At 41.4% G+C, this 24,521-nt stretch overlaps 12 non-coding genes across 12 annotated transcripts; all 12 read left to right on the top strand.

The window, feature by feature from the left end:
- Positions 1–633: 633 nt before the first annotated feature.
- Positions 634–706, top strand: trnav-cac (transfer RNA valine (anticodon CAC)). Its single transcript has one exon. It is a non-coding gene; the product is annotated as a tRNA-Val (tRNA).
- Positions 707–1,078: 372 nt separating this feature from the next.
- On the top strand, positions 1,079–1,151 carry trnav-cac (transfer RNA valine (anticodon CAC)). The gene has a single exon. It is a non-coding gene; the product is annotated as a tRNA-Val (tRNA).
- A 4,464-nt stretch (positions 1,152–5,615) lies between these two features.
- Positions 5,616–5,688, top strand: trnav-aac (transfer RNA valine (anticodon AAC)). Its single transcript has one exon. It is a non-coding gene; the product is annotated as a tRNA-Val (tRNA).
- Positions 5,689–5,946: 258 nt separating this feature from the next.
- On the top strand, positions 5,947–6,019 carry trnav-cac (transfer RNA valine (anticodon CAC)). Its single transcript has one exon. It is a non-coding gene; the product is annotated as a tRNA-Val (tRNA).
- Positions 6,020–8,860: 2,841 nt separating this feature from the next.
- On the top strand, positions 8,861–8,933 carry trnav-cac (transfer RNA valine (anticodon CAC)). The gene has a single exon. It is a non-coding gene; the product is annotated as a tRNA-Val (tRNA).
- Positions 8,934–12,687: 3,754 nt separating this feature from the next.
- On the top strand, positions 12,688–12,760 carry trnav-aac (transfer RNA valine (anticodon AAC)). The gene has a single exon. It is a non-coding gene; the product is annotated as a tRNA-Val (tRNA).
- Positions 12,761–13,018: 258 nt separating this feature from the next.
- trnav-cac (transfer RNA valine (anticodon CAC)) lies at positions 13,019–13,091 on the top strand. Its single transcript has one exon. It is a non-coding gene; the product is annotated as a tRNA-Val (tRNA).
- A 2,841-nt stretch (positions 13,092–15,932) lies between these two features.
- trnav-cac (transfer RNA valine (anticodon CAC)) lies at positions 15,933–16,005 on the top strand. The gene has a single exon. It is a non-coding gene; the product is annotated as a tRNA-Val (tRNA).
- Positions 16,006–19,759: 3,754 nt separating this feature from the next.
- Positions 19,760–19,832, top strand: trnav-aac (transfer RNA valine (anticodon AAC)). Its single transcript has one exon. It is a non-coding gene; the product is annotated as a tRNA-Val (tRNA).
- Positions 19,833–20,090: 258 nt separating this feature from the next.
- On the top strand, positions 20,091–20,163 carry trnav-cac (transfer RNA valine (anticodon CAC)). Its single transcript has one exon. It is a non-coding gene; the product is annotated as a tRNA-Val (tRNA).
- A 2,841-nt stretch (positions 20,164–23,004) lies between these two features.
- Positions 23,005–23,077, top strand: trnav-cac (transfer RNA valine (anticodon CAC)). The gene has a single exon. It is a non-coding gene; the product is annotated as a tRNA-Val (tRNA).
- A 1,337-nt stretch (positions 23,078–24,414) lies between these two features.
- trnae-uuc (transfer RNA glutamic acid (anticodon UUC)) lies at positions 24,415–24,487 on the top strand. Its single transcript has one exon. It is a non-coding gene; the product is annotated as a tRNA-Glu (tRNA).
- The last annotated feature ends 34 nt before the right edge of the window (positions 24,488–24,521 follow it).

The raw sequence follows: 24,521 nt of genomic DNA, 5'->3' as shown, positions 1-24,521 counted from the left end.
CATTCTCCTGACGTGAAAGGTCCCTAGTCGAAACCGAGCAGAATAATCGCCTTCTTTAAGTCATATGGTTAAACGTAATTACGAGCTAAACAAAACTTTAAGCATTCAATGCCCAGTTTTGTAGACAAGGCTTAAGACTAGTCCCAGACTAAGATGAATGTTCGAGATGTCTTACCTGAATAAACTTGACCTGGAATACCTTCAAATTTGTGACTGGCAAGTTTCTTGCCAAAGTCAGACAATAGTTGCGTGGTCTGTTTTAAACCAGCGCCAGGTTGACGACGTACGCAGGAATTGTCCACGTTTCTGTTTTGTAGTGGTTATCACGTTTGCTTTACACGCAAAAGGTCCTCGGTTCGAAACCGAGCAGAAACATAGTCTGCTTTAAGCCATAGAGTGGAATATAATGACAAGGTAACCAAACCTTTAAGCATTCAATGCACGGTTTTGTAGACTGTCGAAATTCAGCCTCTATTATGTCACGTACTATGTTCTTTTAGTGACTGTCGCATTCCCCTGACGCATTGCACCTTCAAATTTGTGACTGGCAAGTTTCTTGCCAAAGTCAGACAATGCTTGCGTGGTCTGTTTTAAACCAGCGCCAGTTTGACGACGTACGCAGGAATTGTACACGTTTCTGTAGTGTAGTGGTTATCACGTTTGCTTCACACGCAAAAGGTCCTCGGTTCGAAACCGAGCAGAAACATAGTGTCCTTTAAGCCATAGAGAGCAATATAATGACAAGGTAACCAAACCTTTAAGCATTCAATGCACGGTTTTGTAGACTGTCGAAATTCAGCCTCTATTATGTCAAGTACTATGTTCTTTTAGTGACTGTCGCATTCTCCTGACGTGAAAGGTCCCTAGTCGAAACCGAGCAGAAACATAGTCTGCTTTAAGCCATAGAGTGGAATATAACGACAAGGTAACCAAACCTTAAGCATTCAATGCACTGTTTTGTAGACAAGGCTTAAGACTAGTCCCATACTGAAATGAATGTTCGAGATGTCTCACCTGAATAAACTTGACCTGGAACACCTTCAAATTTGTGTCTGGCAAGTTTCTTGCCAAATTCAGAGTTTCTGTAGTGTAGTGGTTATCACGTTCGCCTCACACGCGAAAGGTCCTCGGTTCGAAACCGAGCAGAAACATAGTCTGTTTTAAGCCATAGAGTGGAATATAATGACAAGGTAACTAAACCTTTAAGCATTCAATGCACGGTTTTTATAGACTGCCGAAATTCAGCCTCTATTATGTTACAAGCTATGTTCTTTTAGTGACTGTCGCATTCTCCTGACGTGAAAGGTCCCTAGTCGAAACCGAGCAGAAACATAGTCTGCTTTAAGCCATAGAGTGGAATATAACGATAAGGTAACCAAACCTTTAAGCATTCAATGCACGGTTTTGTAGACTGTCGAAATTCAGCCTCTATTATGTCACGTACTATGTTCTTTTAGTGACTGTCGCATTCTCCTGACGTGAAAGGTCCCTAGTCGAAACCGAGCAGAAACATAGTCTGCTTTAAGCCATAGAGTGGAATATAATGACAAGGTAACCAAACCTTTAAGCATTCAATGCACGGTTTCGTAGACAAGGCTTAAGACTAGTCCCAGACTAAGATGATTGTTTGAGATTCCTTAACTGAAAAATCTTGCCCTGAAACACCTTAAAATTTGTTACTGGCAAATTTATGCGAAATTCAGAGTTTCTGAAGTGTAAGGGTTATCACGTTTGCTTTACACGCAAAAGGTCCTCGGTTCGAAACCGAGCAGAAACATAGTCTGCTTTATGCCATAGAGTGGAATATAATGACAAGGTAACCAAACCTTTAAGCATTCAATGCACGGTTTCGTAGACAAGGCTTAAGACTAGTCCCAGACTAAGATGAGTGTTTGAGATTTCTTAACTGAAAAATCTTGCCCTGAAACACCTTAAAATTTGTGACTGGCAAATTTATGCGAAATTCAGAGTTTCTGTAGCGTATTGGTTATCACGTTCGCCTAACACGCGAAGGGTCCTCGGTTCGAGACCGAGCAGAAACAGTTTTCAGGTTTTGGCGTCAACCAGAGCAAATGCCATCGGTGTAAAACGTAGCTGCACTGCGTATCGGCCTGATTGAAAGCTTTTTGGGATTGTCAAATTCAGCCTCTATTATGTCACGTACTATGTTCTTTTAATGACTGTCGCATTCTCCTGACGTGAAAGGTCCCTAGTCGAAACCGAGCAGAATAATCGCCTTCTTTAAGTCATATGGTTAAACGTAATTACAAGCTAAACAAAACTTTAAGCATGCAATGCCCAGTTTTGTAGACAACGCTTAAGACTAGTCCCAGACTAAGATGAACGTTCGAGATGTCTTACCTGAATAAACTTGACCTGGAATACATTCAAATTTGTGACTGGCAAGTTTCTTGCCAAAGTCAGACAATAGTTGCGTGGTCTGTTTTAAACCAGCGCCAGGTTGACGACGTACGCAGGAATTGTCCACGTTTCTGTTTTGTAGTGGTTATCACGTTTGCTTTACACGCAAAAGGTCCTCGGTTCGAAACCGAGCAGAAACATAGTCTGCTTTAAGCCATAGAGTGGAATATAATGACAAGGTAACCAAACCTTTAAGCATTCAATGCACGGTTTCGTAGACAAGGCTTAAGACTAGTCCCATACTAAGATGAATGTTCGAGATGTCTTACCTGAATAAACTTGACCTGGAATACCTTCAAATTTGTGACTGGCAAGTTTCTTGCCAAAGTCAGACAATACTTGCGTGGTCTGTTTTAAACCAGCGCCAGTTTGACGACGTACGCAGGAATTGTCCACGTTTCTGTAGTGTAGTGGTTATCACGTTTGCTTTACACGCAAATGGTCCTCGGTTCGAAACCGAGCAGAAACATAGTCTGCTTTAAGCCATAGAGTGGAATATAATGACAAGGTAACCAAACCTTTAAGCATTCAATGCACGGTTTCGTAGACAAGGCTTAAGACTAGTCCCATACTAAGATGAATGTTCGAGATGTCTTACCTGAATAAACTTGACCTGGAATACCTTCAAATTTGTGAGTGGCAAGTTTCTTGCCAAAGTCAGACAATACTTGCGTGGTCTGTTTTAAACCAGCGCCAGTTTGACGACGTACGCAGGAATTGTCCACGTTTCTGTAGTGTAGTGGTTATCACGTTTGCTTTACACGCAAATGGTCCTCGGTTCGAAACCGAGCAGAAACATAGTCTGCTTTAAGCCATAGAGTGGAATATAATGACAAGGTAACCAAACCTTTAAGCATTCAATGCACGGTTTCGTAGACAAGGCTTAAGACTAGTCCCAGACTAAGATGATTGTTTGAGATTCCTTAACTGAAAAACCTTGCCCTGAAACACCTTAAAATTTGTTACTGGCAAATTTATGCGAAATTAAGAGTTTCTGTAGTGTAGTGGTTATCACGTTCGCCTAACACGCGAGAGGTCCTCGGTTCGAAACCGAGCAGAAACATAGTCTGCTTTAAGCCATAGAGTGGAATATAATGACAAGGTAACCAAACCTTTAAGCATTCAATGCACGGTTTCGTAGACAAGGCTTAAGACTAGTCCCAGACTAAGATGATTGTTTGAGATTCCTTAACTGAAAAATCTTGCCCTGAAACACCTTAAAATTTGTGACTGGCAAATTTATGCCAAATTCAGAGTTTCTGTAGTGTAGTGGTTATCACGTTCGCCTAACACGCGAAAGGTCCTCGTTTCGAAACCGAGCAGAAACATAGTCTGTTTTAAGCCATAGAGTGGAATATAATGACAAGGTAACCAAACCTTTAAGCATTCAATGCACGGTTTTGTAGACTGTCGAAATTCAGCCTCTATTATGTCACGTACTATGTTCTTTTAGTGACTGTCGCATTCTCCTGACGTCAAAGGTCCCTAGTCGAAACCGAGCAGAAACATAGTCTGTTTTAAGCCATAGAGTGGAATATAATGACAAGGTAACCAAACCATTAAGCATTCAATGCACGGTTTTGTAGACTGTCGAAATTCAGCCTCTATTATGTCACGTACTATGTTCTTTTAGTGACTGTCGCATTCTCCTGACGTGAAAGGTCCCTAGTCGAAACCGAGCAGAAACATAGTCTACTTTAAGCCAAAGAGTGGAATATAATGACAAGGTAACCAAACCTTTAAGCATTCAATGCACGGTTTCGTAGACAAGGCTTAAGACTAGTCCCAGACTAAGATGATTGTTTGAGATTCCTTAACTGAAAAACCTTGCCCTGAAACACCTTAAAATTTGTTACTGGCAAATTTATGCGAAATTCAGAGTTTCTGTAGTGTAGTGGTTATCACGTTCGCCTAACACGCGAGAGGACCTCGGTTCCAAACCGAGCAGAAACATAGTCTGCTTTAAGCCATAGAGTGGAAAATAATGACAAGGTAACCAAACCTTTAAGCATTCAATGCACGGTTTCGTAGACAAGGCTTAAGACTATTCCCAGACTAAGATGATTGTTTGAGATTCCTTAACTGAAAAATCTTGCCCTGAAACACCTTAAAATTTGTGACTGGCAAATTTATGCCAAATTCAGAGTTTCTGTAGTGTAGTGGTTATCACGTTCGCCTAACACGCGAAAGGTCCTCGTTTCGAAACCGAGCAGAAACATAGTCTGCTTTATGCCATAGAGTGGAATATAATGACAAGGTAACCAAACCTTTAAGCATTCAATGCACGGTTTCGTAGACAAGGCTTAAGAATAGTCCCAGACTAAGATGAGTGTTTGAGATTTCTTAACTGAAAAATCTTGCCCCGAAACACCTTAAAATTTGTGACTGGCAAATTTATGCGAAATTCAGAGTTTCTATAGCGTATTGGTTATCACGTTCGCCTAACACGCGAAGGGTCCTCGGTTCGAGACCGAGCAGAAACAGTTTTCAGGTTTTGGCGTCAACCAGAGCAAATGCCATCGGTGTAAAACATAGCTGCACTGCGTATCGGCCTGATTGAAAGCTTTTTGGGATTGTCAAATTCAGCCTCTATTATGTCACGTACTATGTTCTTTTAATGACTGTCGCATTCTCCTGACGTGAAAGGTCCCTAGTCGAAACCGAGCAGAATAATCGCCTTCTTTAAGTCATATGGTTAAACGTAATTACAAGCTAAACAAAACTTTAAGCATTCAATGCCCAGTTTTGTAGACAAGGCTTAAGACTAGTCCCAGACTAAGATGAATGTTCGAGATGTCTTACCTGAATAAACTTGACCTGGAATACCTTCAAATTTGTGACTGGCAAGTTTCTTGCCAAAGTCAGACAATAGTTGCGTGGTCTGTTTTAAACCAGCGCCAGGTTGACGACGTACGCAGGAATTGTCCACGTTTCTGTTTTGTAGTGGTTATCACGTTTGCTTTACACGCAAAAGGTCCTCGGTTTGAAACCGAGCAGAAACATAGTCTGCTTTAAGCCATAGAGTGGAATATAATGACAAGGTAACCAAACCTTTAAGCATTCAATGCACGGTTTCGTAGACAAGGCTTAAGACTAGTCCCAGACTAAGATGATTGTTTGAGATTTCTTAACTGAAAAATCTTGCCCTGAAACACCTTAAAATTTGTTACTGGCAAATTTATGCGAAATTCAGAGTTTCTGTAGTGTAGTGGTTATCACGTTCGCCTAACACGCGAAAGGTCCTCGGTTCGAAACCGAGCAGAAACAGAGTCTGCTTTAAGCCATAGAGTGGAATATAATGACAAGGTAACCGAACCTTTAAGCATTCAATGCACGGTTTTGTAGACTGTCGAAATTCAGCCTCTATTATGTCACGTACTATGTTCTTTTAGTGACTGTCGCATTCCCCTGACGCATTGCACCTTCAAATTTGTGACTGGCAAGTTTCTTGCCAAAGTCAGACAATGCTTGCGTGGTCTGTTTTAAACCAACGCCAGTTTGACGACGTACGCAGGAATTGTACACGTTTCTGTAGTGTAGTGGTTATCACGTTTGCTTCACACGCAAAAGGTCCTCGGTTCGAAACCGAGCAGAAACATAGTGTGCTTTAAGCCATAGAGAGCAATATAATGACAAGGTAACCAAACCTTTAAGCATTCAATGCACGGTTTTGTAGACTGTCGAAATTCAGCCTCTATTATGTCAAGTACTATGTTCTTTTAGTGACTGTCGCATTCTCCTGACGTGAAAGGTCCCTAGTCGAAACCGAGCAGAAACATAGTCTGCTTTAAGCCATAGAGTGGAATATAACGACAAGGTAACCAAACCTTTAAGCATTCAATGCACGGTTTCGTAGACAAGGCTTAAGACTAGTCCCAGACTAAGATGAAATTTGTGACTGGCAAATTTATGCAAAAATACAGAGTTTCTGTAGTGTAGTTGTTATCACGTTCGCCTAACACGCGAAAGGTCCTCGTTTCGAAACCGAGCAGAAACATAGTCTGTTTTAAGCCATAGAGTGGAATATAATGACAAGGTAACTAAACCTTTAAGCATTCAATGCACGGTTTTTATAGACTGCCGAAATTCAGCCTCTATTATGTTACAAGCTATGTTCTTTTAGTGACTGTCGCATTCTCCTGACGTGAAAGGTCCCTAGTCGAAACCGAGCAGAAACATAGTCTGCTTTAAGCCATAGAGTGGAATATAACGATAAGGTAACCAAACCTTTAAGCATTCAATGCACGGTTTTGTAGACTGTCGAAATTCAGCCTCTATTATGTCACGTACTATGTTCTTTTAGTGACTGTCGCATTCTCCTGACGTGAAAGGTCCCTAGTCGAAACCGAGCAGAAACATAGTCTGCTTTAAGCCATAGAGTGGAATATAATGACAAGGTAACCAAACCTTTAAGCATTCAATGCACGGTTTCGTAGACAAGGCTTAAGACTAGTCCCAGACTAAGATGATTGTTTGAGATTCCTTAACTGAAAAATCTTGCCCTGAAACACCTTCAAATTTGTTACTGGCAAATTTATGCGAAATTCAGAGTTTCTGAAGTGTAGTGGTTATCACGTTTGCTTTACACGCAAAAGGTCCTCGGTTCGAAACCGAGCAGAAACATAGTCTGCTTTATGCCATAGAGTGGAATATAATGACAAGGTAACCAAACCTTTAAGCATTCAATGCACGGTTTCGTAGACAAGGCTTAAGACTAGTCCCAGACTAAGATGAGTGTTTGAGATTTCTTAACTGAAAAATCTTGCCCTGAAACACCTTAAAATTTGTGACTGGCAAATTTATGCGAAATTCAGAGTTTCTGTAGCGTATTGGTTATCACGTTCGCCTAACACGCGAAGGGTCCTCGGTTCGAGACCGAGCAGAAACAGTTTTCAGGTTTTGGCGTCAACCAGAGCAAATGCCATCGGTGTAAAACGTAGCTGCACTGCGTATCGGCCTGATTGAAAGCTTTTTGGGATTGTCAAATTCAGCCTCTATTATGTCACGTACTATGTTCTTTTAATGACTGTCGCATTCTCCTGACGTGAAAGGTCCCTAGTCGAAACCGAGCAGAATAATCGCCTTCTTTAAGTCATATGGTTAAACGTAATTACAAGCTAAACAAAACTTTAAGCATGCAATGCCCAGTTTTGTAGACAACGCTTAAGACTAGTCCCAGACTAAGATGAACGTTCGAGATGTCTTACCTGAATAAACTTGACCTGGAATACATTCAAATTTGTGACTGGCAAGTTTCTTGCCAAAGTCAGACAATAGTTGCGTGGTCTGTTTTAAACCAGCGCCAGGTTGACGACGTACGCAGGAATTGTCCACGTTTCTGTTTTGTAGTGGTTATCACGTTTGCTTTACACGCAAAAGGTCCTCGGTTCGAAACCGAGCAGAAACATAGTCTGCTTTAAGCCATAGAGTGGAATATAATGACAAGGTAACCAAACCTTTAAGCATTCAATGCACGGTTTCGTAGACAAGGCTTAAGACTAGTCCCATACTAAGATGAATGTTCGAGATGTCTTACCTGAATAAACTTGACCTGGAATACCTTCAAATTTGTGACTGGCAAGTTTCTTGCCAAAGTCAGACAATACTTGCGTGGTCTGTTTTAAACCAGCGCCAGTTTGACGACGTACGCAGGAATTGTCCACGTTTCTGTAGTGTAGTGGTTATCACTTTTGCTTTACACGCAAATGGTCCTCGGTTCGAAACCGAGCAGAAACATAGTCTGCTTTAAGCCATAGAGTGGAATATAATGACAAGGTAACCAAACCTTTAAGCATTCAATGCACGGTTTTGTAGACTGTCGAAATTCAGCCTCTATTATGTCACGTACTATGTTCTTTTAGTGACTGTCGCATTCCCCTGACGCATTGCACCTTCAAATTTGTGACTGGCAAGTTTCTTGCCAAAGTCAGACAATGCTTGCGTGGTCTGTTTTAAACCAGCGCCAGTTTGACGACGTACGCAGGAATTGTACACGTTTCTGTAGTGTAGTGGTTATCACGTTTGCTTCACACGCAAAAGGTCCTCGGTTCGAAACCGAGCAGAACCATAGTGTGCTTTAAGCCATAGAGAGCAATATAATGACAAGGTAACCAAACCTTTAAGCATTCAATGCACGGTTTTGTAGACTGTCGAAATTCAGCCTCTATTATGTCAAGTACTATGTTCTTTTAGTGACTGTCGCATTCTCCTGACGTGAAAGGTCCCTAGTCGAAACCGAGCAGAAACATAGTCTGCTTTAAGCCATAGAGTGGAATATAACGACAAGGTAACCAAACCTTAAGCATTCAATGCACTGTTTTGTAGACAAGGCTTAAGACTAGTCCCATACTGAAATGAATGTTCGAGATGTCTCACCTGAATAAACTTGACCTGGAACACCTTCAAATTTGTGTCTGGCAAGTTTCTTGCCAAATTCAGAGTTTCTGTAGTGTAGTGGTTATCACGTTCGCCTCACACGCGAAAGGTCCTCGGTTCGAAACCGAGCAGAAACATAGTCTGTTTTAAGCCATAGAGTGGAATATAATGACAAGGTAACTAAACCTTTAAGCATTCAATGCACGGTTTTTATAGACTGCCGAAATTCAGCCTCTATTATGTTACAAGCTATGTTCTTTTAGTGACTGTCGCATTCTCCTGACGTGAAAGGTCCCTAGTCGAAACCGAGCAGAAACATAGTCTGCTTTAAGCCATAGAGTGGAATATAACGATAAGGTAACCAAACCTTTAAGCATTCAATGCACGGTTTTGTAGACTGTCGAAATTCAGCCTCTATTATGTCACGTACTATGTTCTTTTAGTGACTGTCGCATTCTCCTGACGTGAAAGGTCCCTAGTCGAAACCGAGCAGAAACATAGTCTGCTTTAAGCCATAGAGTGGAATATAATGACAAGGTAACCAAACCTTTAAGCATTCAATGCACGGTTTCGTAGACAAGGCTTAAGACTAGTCCCAGACTAAGATGATTGTTTGAGATTCCTTAACTGAAAAATCTTGCCCTGAAACACCTTAAAATTTGTTACTGGCAAATTTATGCGAAATTCAGAGTTTCTGAAGTGTAGTGGTTATCACGTTTGCTTTACACGCAAAAGGTCCTCGGTTCGAAACCGAGCAGAAACATAGTCTGCTTTATGCCATAGAGTGGAATATAATGACAAGGTAACCAAACCTTTAAGCATTCAATGCACGGTTTCGTAGACAAGGCTTAAGACTAGTCCCAGACTAAGATGAGTGTTTGAGATTTCTTAACTGAAAAATCTTGCCCTGAAACACCTTAAAATTTGTGACTGGCAAATTTATGCGAAATTCAGAGTTTCTGTAGCGTATTGGTTATCACGTTCGCCTAACACGCGAAGGGTCCTCGGTTCGAGACCGAGCAGAAACAGTTTTCAGGTTTTGGCGTCAACCAGAGCAAATGCCATCGGTGTAAAACGTAGCTGCACTGCGTATCGGCCTGATTGAAAGCTTTTTGGGATTGTCAAATTCAGCCTCTATTATGTCACGTACTATGTTCTTTTAATGACTGTCGCATTCTCCTGACGTGAAAGGTCCCTAGTCGAAACCGAGCAGAATAATCGCCTTCTTTAAGTCATATGGTTAAACGTAATTACAAGCTAAACAAAACTTTAAGCATGCAATGCCCAGTTTTGTAGACAACGCTTAAGACTAGTCCCAGACTAAGATGAACGTTCGAGATGTCTTACCTGAATAAACTTGACCTGGAATACATTCAAATTTGTGACTGGCAAGTTTCTTGCCAAAGTCAGACAATAGTTGCGTGGTCTGTTTTAAACCAGCGCCAGGTTGACGACGTACGCAGGAATTGTCCACGTTTCTGTTTTGTAGTGGTTATCACGTTTGCTTTACACGCAAAAGGTCCTCGGTTCGAAACCGAGCAGAAACATAGTCTGCTTTAAGCCATAGAGTGGAATATAATGACAAGGTAACCAAACCTTTAAGCATTCAATGCACGGTTTCGTAGACAAGGCCTAAGACTAGTCCCATACTAAGATGAATGTTCGAGATGTCTTACCTGAATAAACTTGACCTGGAATACCTTCAAATTTGTGACTGGCAAGTTTCTTGCCAAAGTCAGACAATACTTGCGTGGTCTGTTTTAAACCAGCGCCAGTTTGACGACGTACGCAGGAATTGTCCACGTTTCTGTAGTGTAGTGGTTATCACGTTTGCTTTACACGCAAATGGTCCTCGGTTCGAAACCGAGCAGAAACATAGTCTGCTTTAAGCCATAGAGTGGAATATAATGACAAGGTAACCAAACCTTTAAGCATTCAATGCACGGTTTCGTAGACAAGGCTTAAGACTAGTCCCATACTAAGATGAATGTTCGAGATGTCTTACCTGAATAAACTTGACCTGGAATACCTTCAAATTTGTGACTGGCAAGTTTCTTGCCAAAGTCAGACAATACTTGCGTGGTCTGTTTTAAACCAGCGCCAGTTTGACGACGTACGCAGGAATTGTCCACGTTTCTGTAGTGTAGTGGTTATCACGTTTGCTTTACACGCAAATGGTCCTCGGTTCGAAACCGAGCAGAAACATAGTCTGCTTTAAGCCATAGAGTGGAATATAATGACAAGGTAACCAAACCTTTAAGCATTCAATGCACGGTTTCGTAGACAAGGCTTAAGACTAGTCCCAGACTAAGATGATTGTTTGAGATTCCTTAACTGAAAAACCTTGCCCTGAAACACCTTAAAATTTGTTACTGGCAAATTTATGCGAAATTAAGAGTTTCTGTAGTGTAGTGGTTATCACGTTCGCCTAACACGCGAGAGGTCCTCGGTTCGAAACCGAGCAGAAACATAGTCTGCTTTAAGCCATAGAGTGGAATATAATGACAAGGTAACCAAACCTTTAAGCATTCAATGCACGGTTTCGTAGACAAGGCTTAAGACTAGTCCCAGACTAAGATGATTGTTTGAGATTCCTTAACTGAAAAATCTTGCCCTGAAACACCTTAAAATTTGTGACTGGCAAATTTATGCCAAATTCAGAGTTTCTGTAGTGTAGTGGTTATCACGTTCGCCTAACACGCGAAAGGTCCTCGTTTCGAAACCGAGCAGAAACATAGTCTGTTTTAAGCCATAGAGTGGAATATAATGACAAGGTAACCAAACCTTTAAGCATTCAATGCACGGTTTTGTAGACTGTCGAAATTCAGCCTCTATTATGTCACGTACTATGTTCTTTTAGTGACTGTCGCATTCTCCTGACGTCAAAGGTCCCTAGTCGAAACCGAGCAGAAACATAGTCTGTTTTAAGCCATAGAGTGGAATATAATGACAAGGTAACCAAACCTTTAAGCATTCAATGCACGGTTTCGTAGACAAGGCTTAAGAATAGTCCCAGACTAAGATGAGTGTTTGAGATTTCTTAACTGAAAAATCTTGCCCCGAAACACCTTAAAATTTGTGACTGGCAAATTTATGCGAAATTCAGAGTTTCTATAGCGTATTGGTTATCACGTTCGCCTAACACGCGAAGGGTCCTCGGTTCGAGACCGAGCAGAAACAGTTTTCAGGTTTTGGCGTCAACCAGAGCAAATGCCATCGGTGTAAAACATAGCTGCACTGCGTATCGGCCTGATTGAAAGCTTTTTGGGATTGTCAAATTCAGCCTCTATTATGTCACGTACTATGTTCTTTTAATGACTGTCGCATTCTCCTGACGTGAAAGGTCCCTAGTCGAAACCGAGCAGAATAATCGCCTTCTTTAAGTCATATGGTTAAACGTAATTACAAGCTAAACAAAACTTTAAGCATTCAATGCCCAGTTTTGTAGACAAGGCTTAAGACTAGTCCCAGACTAAGATGAATGTTCGAGATGTCTTACCTGAATAAACTTGACCTGGAATACCTTCAAATTTGTGACTGGCAAGTTTCTTGCCAAAGTCAGACAATAGTTGCGTGGTCTGTTTTAAACCAGCGCCAGGTTGACGACGTACGCAGGAATTGTCCACGTTTCTGTTTTGTAGTGGTTATCACGTTTGCTTTACACGCAAAAGGTCCTCGGTTCGAAACCGAGCAGAAACATAGTCTGCTTTAAGCCATAGAGTGGAATATAATGACAAGGTAACCAAACCTTTAAGCATTCAATGCACGGTTTCGTAGACAAGGCTTAAGACTAGTCCCAGACTAAGATGATTGTTTGAGATTTCTTAACTGAAAAATCTTGCCCTGAAACACCTTAAAATTTGTTACTGGCAAATTTATGAGAAATTCAGAGTTTCTGTAGTGTAGTGGTTATCACGTTCGCCTAACACGCGAAAGGTCCTCGGTTCGAAACCGAGCAGAAACAGAGTCTGCTTTAAGCCATAGAGTGGAATATAATGACAAGGTAACCGAACCTTTAAGCATTCAATGCACGGTTTTGTAGACTGTCGAAATTCAGCCTCTATTATGTCACGTACTATGTTCTTTTAGTGACTGTCGCATTCCCCTGACGCATTGCACCTTCAAATTTGTGACTGGCAAGTTTCTTGCCAAAGTCAGACAATGCTTGCGTGGTCTGTTTTAAACCAGCGCCAGTTTGACGACGTACGCAGGAATTGTACACGTTTCTGTAGTGTAGTGGTTATCACGTTTGCTTCACACGCAAAAGGTCCTCGGTTCGAAACCGAGCAGAAACATAGTGTGCTTTAAGCCATAGAGAGCAATATAATGACAAGGTAACCAAACCTTTAAGCATTCAATGCACGGTTTTGTAGACTGTCGAAATTCAGCCTCTATTATGTCAAGTACTATGTTCTTTTAGTGACTGTCGCATTCTCCTGACGTGAAAGGTCCCTAGTCGAAACCGAGCTGAAACATAGTCTGCTTTAAGCCATAGAGTGGAATATAACGACAAGGTAACCAAACCTTTAAGCATTCAATGCACGGTTTCGTAGACAAGGCTTAAGACTAGTCCCAGACTAAGATGAAATTTGTGACTGGCAAATTTATGCAAAAATACAGAGTTTCTGTAGTGTAGTTGTTATCACGTTCGCCTAACACGCGAAAGGTCCTCGTTTCGAAACCGAGCACAAACATAGTCTGTTTTAAGCCATAGAGTGGAATATAATGACAAGGTAACTAAACCTTTAAGCATTCAATGCACGGTTTTTATAGACTGCCGAAATTCAGCCTCTATTATGTTACAAGCTATGTTCTTTTAGTGACTGTCGCATTCTCCTGACGTGAAAGGTCCCTAGTCGAAACCGAGCAGAAACATAGTCTGCTTTAAGCCATAGAGTGGAATATAACGATAAGGTAACCAAACCTTTAAGCATTCAATGCACGGTTTTGTAGACTGTCGAAATTCAGCCTCTATTATGTCACGTACTATGTTCTTTTAGTGACTGTCGCATTCTCCTGACGTGAAAGGTCCCTAGTCGAAACCGAGCAGAAACATAGTCTGCTTTAAGCCATAGAGTGGAATATAATGACAAGGTAACCAAACCTTTAAGCATTCAATGCACGGTTTCGTAGACAAGGCTTAAGACTAGTCCCAGACTAAGATGATTGTTTGAGATTCCTTAACTGAAAAATCTTGCCCTGAAACACCTTCAAATTTGTTACTGGCAAATTTATGCGAAATTCAGAGTTTCTGAAGTGTAGTGGTTATCACGTTTGCTTTACACGCAAAAGGTCCTCGGTTCGAAACCGAGCAGAAACATAGTCTGCTTTATGCCATAGAGTGGAATATAATGACAAGGTAACCAAACCTTTAAGCATTCAATGCACGGTTTCGTAGACAAGGCTTAAGACTAGTCCCAGACTAAGATGAGTGTTTGAGATTTCTTAACTGAAAAATCTTGCCCTGAAACACCTTAAAATTTGTGACTGGCAAATTTATGCGAAATTCAGAGTTTCTGTAGCGTATTGGTTATCACGTTCGCCTAACACGCGAAGGGTCCTCGGTTCGAGACCGAGCAGAAACAGTTTTCAGGTTTTGGCGTCAACCAGAGCAAATGCCATCGGTGTAAAACGTAGCTGCACTGCGTATCGGCCTGATTGAAAGCTTTTTGGGATTGTCAAATTCAGCCTCTATTATGTCACGTACTATGTTCTTTTAATGACTGTCGCATTCTCCTGACGTGAAAGGTCCCTAGTCGAAACCGAGCAGAATAATCGCCTTCTTTAAGTCATATGGTTAAACGTAATTACAAGCTAAACAAAACTTTAAGCATGCAATGCCCAGTTTTGTAGACAACGCTTAAGACTAGTCCCAGACTAAGATGAACGTTCGAGATGTCTTACCTGAATAAACTTGACCTGGAATACATTCAAATTTGTGACTGGCAAGTTTCTTGCCAAAGTCAGACAATAGTTGCGTGGTCTGTTTTAAACCAGCGCCAGGTTGACGACGTACGCAGGAATGGTCCACGTTTCTGTTTTGTAGTGGTTATCACGTTTGCTTTACACGCAAAAGGTCCTCGGTTCGAAACCGAGCAGAAACATAGTCTGCTTTAAGCCATAGAGTGGAATATAATGACAAGGTAACCAAACCTTTAAGCATTCAATGCACGGTTTCGTAGACAAGGCTTAAGACTAGTCCCATACTAAGATGAATGTTCGAGATGTCTTACCTGAATAAACTTGACCTGGAATACCTTCAAATTTGTGACTGGCAAGTTTCTTGCCAAAGTCAGACAATACTTGCGTGGTCTGTTTTAAACCAGCGCCAGTTTGACGACGTACGCAGGAATTGTCCACGTTTCTGTAGTGTAGTGGTTATCACTTTTGCTTTACACGCAAATGGTCCTCGGTTCGAAACCGAGCAGAAACATAGTCTGCTTTAAGCCATAGAGTGGAATATAATGACAAGGTAACCAAACCTTTAAGCATTCAATGCACGGTTTTGTAGACTGTCGAAATTCAGCCTCTATTATGTCACGTACTATGTTCTTTTAGTGACTGTCGCATTCCCCTGACGCATTGCACCTTCAAATTTGTGACTGGCAAGTTTCTTGCCAAAGTCAGACAATGCTTGCGTGGTCTGTTTTAAACCAGCGCCAGTTTGACGACGTACGCAGGAATTGTACACGTTTCTGTAGTGTAGTGGTTATCACGTTTGCTTCACACGCAAAAGGTCCTCGGTTCGAAACCGAGCAGAACCATAGTGTGCTTTAAGCCATAGAGAGCAATATAATGACAAGGTAACCAAACCTTTAAGCATTCAATGCACGGTTTTGTAGACTGTCGAAATTCAGCCTCTATTATGTCAAGTACTATGTTCTTTTAGTGACTGTCGCATTCTCCTGACGTGAAAGGTCCCTAGTCGAAACCGAGCAGAAACATAGTCTGCTTTAAGCCATAGAGTGGAATATAACGACAAGGTAACCAAACCTTAAGCATTCAATGCACTGTTTTGTAGACAAGGCTTAAGACTAGTCCCATACTGAAATGAATGTTCGAGATGTCTCACCTGAATAAACTTGACCTGGAACACCTTCAAATTTGTGTCTGGCAAGTTTCTTGCCAAATTCAGAGTTTCTGTAGTGTAGTGGTTATCACGTTCGCCTCACACGCGAAAGGTCCTCGGTTCGAAACCGAGCAGAAACATAGTCTGTTTTAAGCCATAGAGTGGAATATAATGACAAGGTAACTAAACCTTTAAGCATTCAATGCACGGTTTTTATAGACTGCCGAAATTCAGCCTCTATTATGTTACAAGCTATGTTCTTTTAGTGACTGTCGCATTCTCCTGACGTGAAAGGTCCCTAGTCGAAACCGAGCAGAAACATAGTCTGCTTTAAGCCATAGAGTGGAATATAACGATAAGGTAACCAAACCTTTAAGCATTCAATGCACGGTTTTGTAGACTGTCGAAATTCAGCCTCTATTATGTCACGTACTATGTTCTTTTAGTGACTGTCGCATTCTCCTGACGTGAAAGGTCCCTAGTCGAAACCGAGCAGAAACATAGTCTGCTTTAAGCCATAGAGTGGAATATAATGACAAGGTAACCAAACCTTTAAGCATTCAATGCACGGTTTCGTAGACAAGGCTTAAGACTAGTCCCAGACTAAGATGATTGTTTGAGATTCCTTAACTGAAAAATCTTGCCCTGAAACACCTTAAAATTTGTTACTGGCAAATTTATGCGAAATTCAGAGTTTCTGAAGTGTAGTGGTTATCACGTTTGCTTTACACGCAAAAGGTCCTCGGTTCGAAACCGAGCAGAAACATAGTCTGCTTTATGCCATAGAGTGGAATATAATGACAAGGTAACCAAACCTTTAAGCATTCAATGCACGGTTTCGTAGACAAGGCTTAAGACTAGTCCCAGACTAAGATGAGTGTTTGAGATTTCTTAACTGAAAAATCTTGCCCTGAAACACCTTAAAATTTGTGACTGGCAAATTTATGCGAAATTCAGAGTTTCTGTAGCGTATTGGTTATCACGTTCGCCTAACACGCGAAGGGTCCTCGGTTCGAGACCGAGCAGAAACAGTTTTCAGGTTTTGGCGTCAACCAGAGCAAATGCCATCGGTGTAAAACGTAGCTGCACTGCGTATCGGCCTGATTGAAAGCTTTTTGGGATTGTCAAATTCAGCCTCTATTATGTCACGTACTATGTTCTTTTAATGACTGTCGCATTCTCCTGACGTGAAAGGTCCCTAGTCGAAACCGAGCAGAATAATCGCCTTCTTTAAGTCATATGGTTAAACGTAATTACAAGCTAAACAAAACTTTAAGCATGCAATGCCCAGTTTTGTAGACAACGCTTAAGACTAGTCCCAGACTAAGATGAACGTTCGAGATGTCTTACCTGAATAAACTTGACCTGGAATACATTCAAATTTGTGACTGGCAAGTTTCTTGCCAAAGTCAGACAATAGTTGCGTGGTCTGTTTTAAACCAGCGCCAGGTTGACGACGTACGCAGGAATTGTCCACGTTTCTGTTTTGTAGTGGTTATCACGTTTGCTTTACACGCAAAAGGTCCTCGGTTCGAAACCGAGCAGAAACATAGTCTGCTTTAAGCCATAGAGTGGAATATAATGACAAGGTAACCAAACCTTTAAGCATTCAATGCACGGTTTCGTAGACAAGGCCTAAGACTAGTCCCATACTAAGATGAATGTTCGAGATGTCTTACCTGAATAAACTTGACCTGGAATACCTTCAAATTTGTGACTGGCAAGTTTCTTGCCAAAGTCAGACAATACTTGCGTGGTCTGTTTTAAACCAGCGCCAGTTTGACGACGTACGCAGGAATTGTCCACGTTTCTGTAGTGTAGTGGTTATCACGTTTGCTTTACACGCAAATGGTCCTCGGTTCGAAACCGAGCAGAAACATAGTCTGCTTTAAGCCATAGAGTGGAATATAATGACAAGGTAACCAAACCTTTAAGCATTCAATGCACGGTTTCGTAGACAAGGCTTAAGACTAGTCCCATACTAAGATGAATGTTCGAGATGTCTTACCTGAATAAACTTGACCTGGAATACCTTCAAATTTGTGACTGGCAAGTTTCTTGCCAAAGTCAGACAATACTTGCGTGGTCTGTTTTAAACCAGCGCCAGTTTGACGACGTACGCAGGAATTGTCCACGTTTCTGTAGTGTAGTGGTTATCACGTTTGCTTTACACGCAAATGGTCCTCGGTTCGAAACCGAGCAGAAACATAGTCTGCTTTAAGCCATAGAGTGGAATATAATGACAAGGTAACCAAACCTTTAAGCATTCAATGCACGGTTTCGTAGACAAGGCTTAAGACTAGTCCCAGACTAAGATGATTGTTTGAGATTCCTTAACTGAAAAACCTTGCCCTGAAACACCTTAAAATTTGTTACTGGCAAATTTATGCGAAATTAAGAGTTTCTGTAGTGTAGTGGTTATCACGTTCGCCTAACACGCGAGAGGTCCTCGGTTCGAAACCGAGCAGAAACATAGTCTGCTTTAAGCCATAGAGTGGAATATAATGACAAGGTAACCAAACCTTTAAGCATTCAATGCACGGTTTCGTAGACAAGGCTTAAGACTAGTCCCAGACTAAGATGATTGTTTGAGATTCCTTAACTGAAAAATCTTGCCCTGAAACACCTTAAAATTTGTGACTGGCAAATTTATGCCAAATTCAGAGTTTCTGTAGTGTAGTGGTTATCACGTTCGCCTAACACGCGAAAGGTCCTCGTTTCGAAACCGAGCAGAAACATAGTCTGTTTTAAGCCATAGAGTGGAATATAATGACAAGGTAACCAAACCTTTAAGCATTCAATGCACGGTTTTGTAGACTGTCGAAATTCAGCCTCTATTATGTCACGTACTATGTTCTTTTAGTGACTGTCGCATTCTCCTGACGTCAAAGGTCCCTAGTCGAAACCGAGCAGAAACATAGTCTGTTTTAAGCCATAGAGTGGAATATAATGACAAGGTAACCAAACCTTTAAGCATTCAATGCACGGTTTCGTAGACAAGGCTTAAGAATAGTCCCAGACTAAGATGAGTGTTTGAGATTTCTTAACTGAAAAATCTTGCCCCGAAACACCTTAAAATTTGTGACTGGCAAATTTATGCGAAATTCAGAGTTTCTATAGCGTATTGGTTATCACGTTCGCCTAACACGCGAAGGGTCCTCGGTTCGAGACCGAGCAGAAACAGTTTTCAGGTTTTGGCGTCAACCAGAGCAAATGCCATCGGTGTAAAACATAGCTGCACTGCGTATCGGCCTGATTGAAAGCTTTTTGGGATTGTCAAATTCAGCCTCTATTATGTCACGTACTATGTTCTTTTAATGACTGTCGCATTCTCCTGACGTGAAAGGTCCCTAGTCGAAACCGAGCAGAATAATCGCCTTCTTTAAGTCATATGGTTAAACGTAATTACAAGCTAAACAAAACTTTAAGCATTCAATGCCCAGTTTTGTAGACAAGGCTTAAGACTAGTCCCAGACTAAGATGAATGTTCGAGATGTCTTACCTGAATAAACTTGACCTGGAATACCTTCAAATTTGTGACTGGCAAGTTTCTTGCCAAAGTCAGACAATAGTTGCGTGGTCTGTTTTAAACCAGCGCCAGGTTGACGACGTACGCAGGAATTGTCCACGTTTCTGTTTTGTAGTGGTTATCACGTTTGCTTTACACGCAAAAGGTCCTCGGTTCGAAACCGAGCAGAAACATAGTCTGCTTTAAGCCATAGAGTGGAATATAATGACAAGGTAACCAAACCTTTAAGCATTCAATGCACGGTTTCGTAGACAAGGCTTAAGACTAGTCCCAGACTAAGATGATTGTTTGAGATTTCTTAACTGAAAAATCTTGCCCTGAAACACCTTAAAATTTGTTACTGGCAAATTTATGAGAAATTCAGAGTTTCTGTAGTGTAGTGGTTATCACGTTCGCCTAACACGCGAAAGGTCCTCGGTTCGAAACCGAGCAGAAACAGAGTCTGCTTTAAGCCATAGAGTGGAATATAATGACAAGGTAACCGAACCTTTAAGCATTCAATGCACGGTTTTGTAGACTGTCGAAATTCAGCCTCTATTATGTCACGTACTATGTTCTTTTAGTGACTGTCGCATTCCCCTGACGCATTGCACCTTCAAATTTGTGACTGGCAAGTTTCTTGCCAAAGTCAGACAATGCTTGCGTGGTCTGTTTTAAACCAGCGCCAGTTTGACGACGTACGCAGGAATTGTACACGTTTCTGTAGTGTAGTGGTTATCACGTTTGCTTCACACGCAAAAGGTCCTCGGTTCGAAACCGAGCAGAAACATAGTGTGCTTTAAGCCATAGAGAGCAATATAATGACAAGGTAACCAAACCTTTAAGCATTCAATGCACGGTTTTGTAGACTGTCGAAATTCAGCCTCTATTATGTCAAGTACTATGTTCTTTTAGTGACTGTCGCATTCTCCTGACGTGAAAGGTCCCTAGTCGAAACCGAGCTGAAACATAGTCTGCTTTAAGCCATAGAGTGGAATATAACGACAAGGTAACCAAACCTTTAAGCATTCAATGCACGGTTTCGTAGACAAGGCTTAAGACTAGTCCCAGACTAAGATGAAATTTGTGACTGGCAAATTTATGCAAAAATACAGAGTTTCTGTAGTGTAGTTGTTATCACGTTCGCCTAACACGCGAAAGGTCCTCGTTTCGAAACCGAGCACAAACATAGTCTGTTTTAAGCCATAGAGTGGAATATAATGACAAGGTAACTAAACCTTTAAGCATTCAATGCACGGTTTTTATAGACTGCCGAAATTCAGCCTCTATTATGTTACAAGCTATGTTCTTTTAGTGACTGTCGCATTCTCCTGACGTGAAAGGTCCCTAGTCGAAACCGAGCAGAAACATAGTCTGCTTTAAGCCATAGAGTGGAATATAACGATAAGGTAACCAAACCTTTAAGCATTCAATGCACGGTTTTGTAGACTGTCGAAATTCAGCCTCTATTATGTCACGTACTATGTTCTTTTAGTGACTGTCGCATTCTCCTGACGTGAAAGGTCCCTAGTCGAAACCGAGCAGAAACATAGTCTGCTTTAAGCCATAGAGTGGAATATAATGACAAGGTAACCAAACCTTTAAGCATTCAATGCACGGTTTCGTAGACAAGGCTTAAGACTAGTCCCAGACTAAGATGATTGTTTGAGATTCCTTAACTGAAAAATCTTGCCCTGAAACACCTTCAAATTTGTTACTGGCAAATTTATGCGAAATTCAGAGTTTCTGAAGTGTAGTGGTTATCACGTTTGCTTTACACGCAAAAGGTCCTCGGTTCGAAACCGAGCAGAAACATAGTCTGCTTTATGCCATAGAGTGGAATATAATGACAAGGTAACCAAACCTTTAAGCATTCAATGCACGGTTTCGTAGACAAGGCTTAAGACTAGTCCCAGACTAAGATGAGTGTTTGAGATTTCTTAACTGAAAAATCTTGCCCTGAAACACCTTAAAATTTGTGACTGGCAAATTTATGCGAAATTCAGAGTTTCTGTAGCGTATTGGTTATCACGTTCGCCTAACACGCGAAGGGTCCTCGGTTCGAGACCGAGCAGAAACAGTTTTCAGGTTTTGGCGTCAACCAGAGCAAATGCCATCGGTGTAAAACGTAGCTGCACTGCGTATCGGCCTGATTGAAAGCTTTTTGGGATTGTCAAATTCAGCCTCTATTATGTCACGTACTATGTTCTTTTAATGACTGTCGCATTCTCCTGACGTGAAAGGTCCCTAGTCGAAACCGAGCAGAATAATCGCCTTCTTTAAGTCATATGGTTAAACGTAATTACAAGCTAAACAAAACTTTAAGCATGCAATGCCCAGTTTTGTAGACAACGCTTAAGACTAGTCCCAGACTAAGATGAACGTTCGAGATGTCTTACCTGAATAAACTTGACCTGGAATACATTCAAATTTGTGACTGGCAAGTTTCTTGCCAAAGTCAGACAATAGTTGCGTGGTCTGTTTTAAACCAGCGCCAGGTTGACGACGTACGCAGGAATGGTCCACGTTTCTGTTTTGTAGTGGTTATCACGTTTGCTTTACACGCAAAAGGTCCTCGGTTCGAAACCGAGCAGAAACATAGTCTGCTTTAAGCCATAGAGTGGAATATAATGACAAGGTAACCAAACCTTTAAGCATTCAATGCACGGTTTCGTAGACAAGGCTTAAGACTAGTCCCATACTAAGATGAATGTTCGAGATGTCTTACCTGAATAAACTTGACCTGGAATACCTTCAAATTTGTGACTGGCAAGTTTCTTGCCAAAGTCAGACAATACTTGCGTGGTCTGTTTTAAACCAGCGCCAGTTTGACGACGTACGCAGGAATTGTCCACGTTTCTGTAGTGTAGTGGTTATCACTTTTGCTTTACACGCAAATGGTCCTCGGTTCGAAACCGAGCAGAAACATAGTCTGCTTTAAGCCATAGAGTGGAATATAATGACAAGGTAACCAAACCTTTAAGCATTCAATGCACGGTTTTGTAGACTGTCGAAATTCAGCCTCTATTATGTCACGTACTATGTTCTTTTAGTGACTGTCGCATTCCCCTGACGCATTGCACCTTCAAATTTGTGACTGGCAAGTTTCTTGCCAAAGTCAGACAATGCTTGCGTGGTCTGTTTTAAACCAGCGCCAGTTTGACGACGTACGCAGGAATTGTACACGTTTCTGTAGTGTAGTGGTTATCACGTTTGCTTCACACGCAAAAGGTCCTCGGTTCGAAACCGAGCAGAACCATAGTGTGCTTTAAGCCATAGAGAGCAATATAATGACAAGGTAACCAAACCTTTAAGCATTCAATGCACGGTTTTGTAGACTGTCGAAATTCAGCCTCTATTATGTCAAGTACTATGTTCTTTTAGTGACTGTCGCATTCTCCTGACGTGAAAGGTCCCTAGTCGAAACCGAGCAGAAACATAGTCTGCTTTAAGCCATAGAGTGGAATATAACGACAAGGTAACCAAACCTTAAGCATTCAATGCACTGTTTTGTAGACAAGGCTTAAGACTAGTCCCATACTGAAATGAATGTTCGAGATGTCTCACCTGAATAAACTTGACCTGGAACACCTTCAAATTTGTGTCTGGCAAGTTTCTTGCCAAATTCAGAGTTTCTGTAGTGTAGTGGTTATCACGTTCGCCTCACACGCGAAAGGTCCTCGGTTCGAAACCGAGCAGAAACATAGTCTGTTTTAAGCCATAGAGTGGAATATAATGACAAGGTAACTAAACCTTTAAGCATTCAATGCACGGTTTTTATAGACTGCCGAAATTCAGCCTCTATTATGTTACAAGCTATGTTCTTTTAGTGACTGTCGCATTCTCCTGACGTGAAAGGTCCCTAGTCGAAACCGAGCAGAAACATAGTCTGCTTTAAGCCATAGAGTGGAATATAACGATAAGGTAACCAAACCTTTAAGCATTCAATGCACGGTTTTGTAGACTGTCGAAATTCAGCCTCTATTATGTCACGTACTATGTTCTTTTAGTGACTGTCGCATTCTCCTGACGTGAAAGGTCCCTAGTCGAAACCGAGCAGAAACATAGTCTGCTTTAAGCCATAGAGTGGAATATAATGACAAGGTAACCAAACCTTTAAGCATTCAATGCACGGTTTCGTAGACAAGGCTTAAGACTAGTCCCAGACTAAGATGATTGTTTGAGATTCCTTAACTGAAAAATCTTGCCCTGAAACACCTTAAAATTTGTTACTGGCAAATTTATGCGAAATTCAGAGTTTCTGAAGTGTAGTGGTTATCACGTTTGCTTTACACGCAAAAGGTCCTCGGTTCGAAACCGAGCAGAAACATAGTCTGCTTTATGCCATAGAGTGGAATATAATGACAAGGTAACCAAACCTTTAAGCATTCAATGCACGGTTTCGTAGACAAGGCTTAAGACTAGTCCCAGACTAAGATGAGTGTTTGAGATTTCTTAACTGAAAAATCTTGCCCTGAAACACCTTAAAATTTGTGACTGGCAAATTTATGCGAAATTCAGAGTTTCTGTAGCGTATTGGTTATCACGTTCGCCTAACACGCGAAGGGTCCTCGGTTCGAGACCGAGCAGAAACAGTTTTCAGGTTTTGGCGTCAACCAGAGCAAATGCCATCGGTGTAAAACGTAGCTGCACTGCGTATCGGCCTGATTGAAAGCTTTTTGGGATTGTCAAATTCAGCCTCTATTATGTCACGTACTATGTTCTTTTAATGACTGTCGCATTCTCCTGACGTGAAAGGTCCCTAGTCGAAACCGAGCAGAATAATCGCCTTCTTTAAGTCATATGGTTAAACGTAATTACAAGCTAAACAAAACTTTAAGCATGCAATGCCCAGTTTTGTAGACAACGCTTAAGACTAGTCCCAGACTAAGATGAACGTTCGAGATGTCTTACCTGAATAAACTTGACCTGGAATACATTCAAATTTGTGACTGGCAAGTTTCTTGCCAAAGTCAGACAATAGTTGCGTGGTCTGTTTTAAACCAGCGCCAGGTTGACGACGTACGCAGGAATTGTCCACGTTTCTGTTTTGTAGTGGTTATCACGTTTGCTTTTCACGCAAAAGGTCCTCGGTTCGAAACCGAGCAGAAACATAGTCTGCTTTAAGCCATAGAGTGGAATATAATG

The sequence above is a fragment of the Triplophysa dalaica genome, chromosome 5 (assembly GCF_015846415.1).
Source record: "Triplophysa dalaica isolate WHDGS20190420 chromosome 5, ASM1584641v1, whole genome shotgun sequence".
NCBI lineage: Eukaryota > Metazoa > Chordata > Actinopteri > Cypriniformes > Nemacheilidae > Triplophysa > Triplophysa dalaica.
The sequence above is the reverse complement of the archived record's forward strand: the minus strand, read 5'-3'. Positions and strand labels throughout refer to the sequence as shown.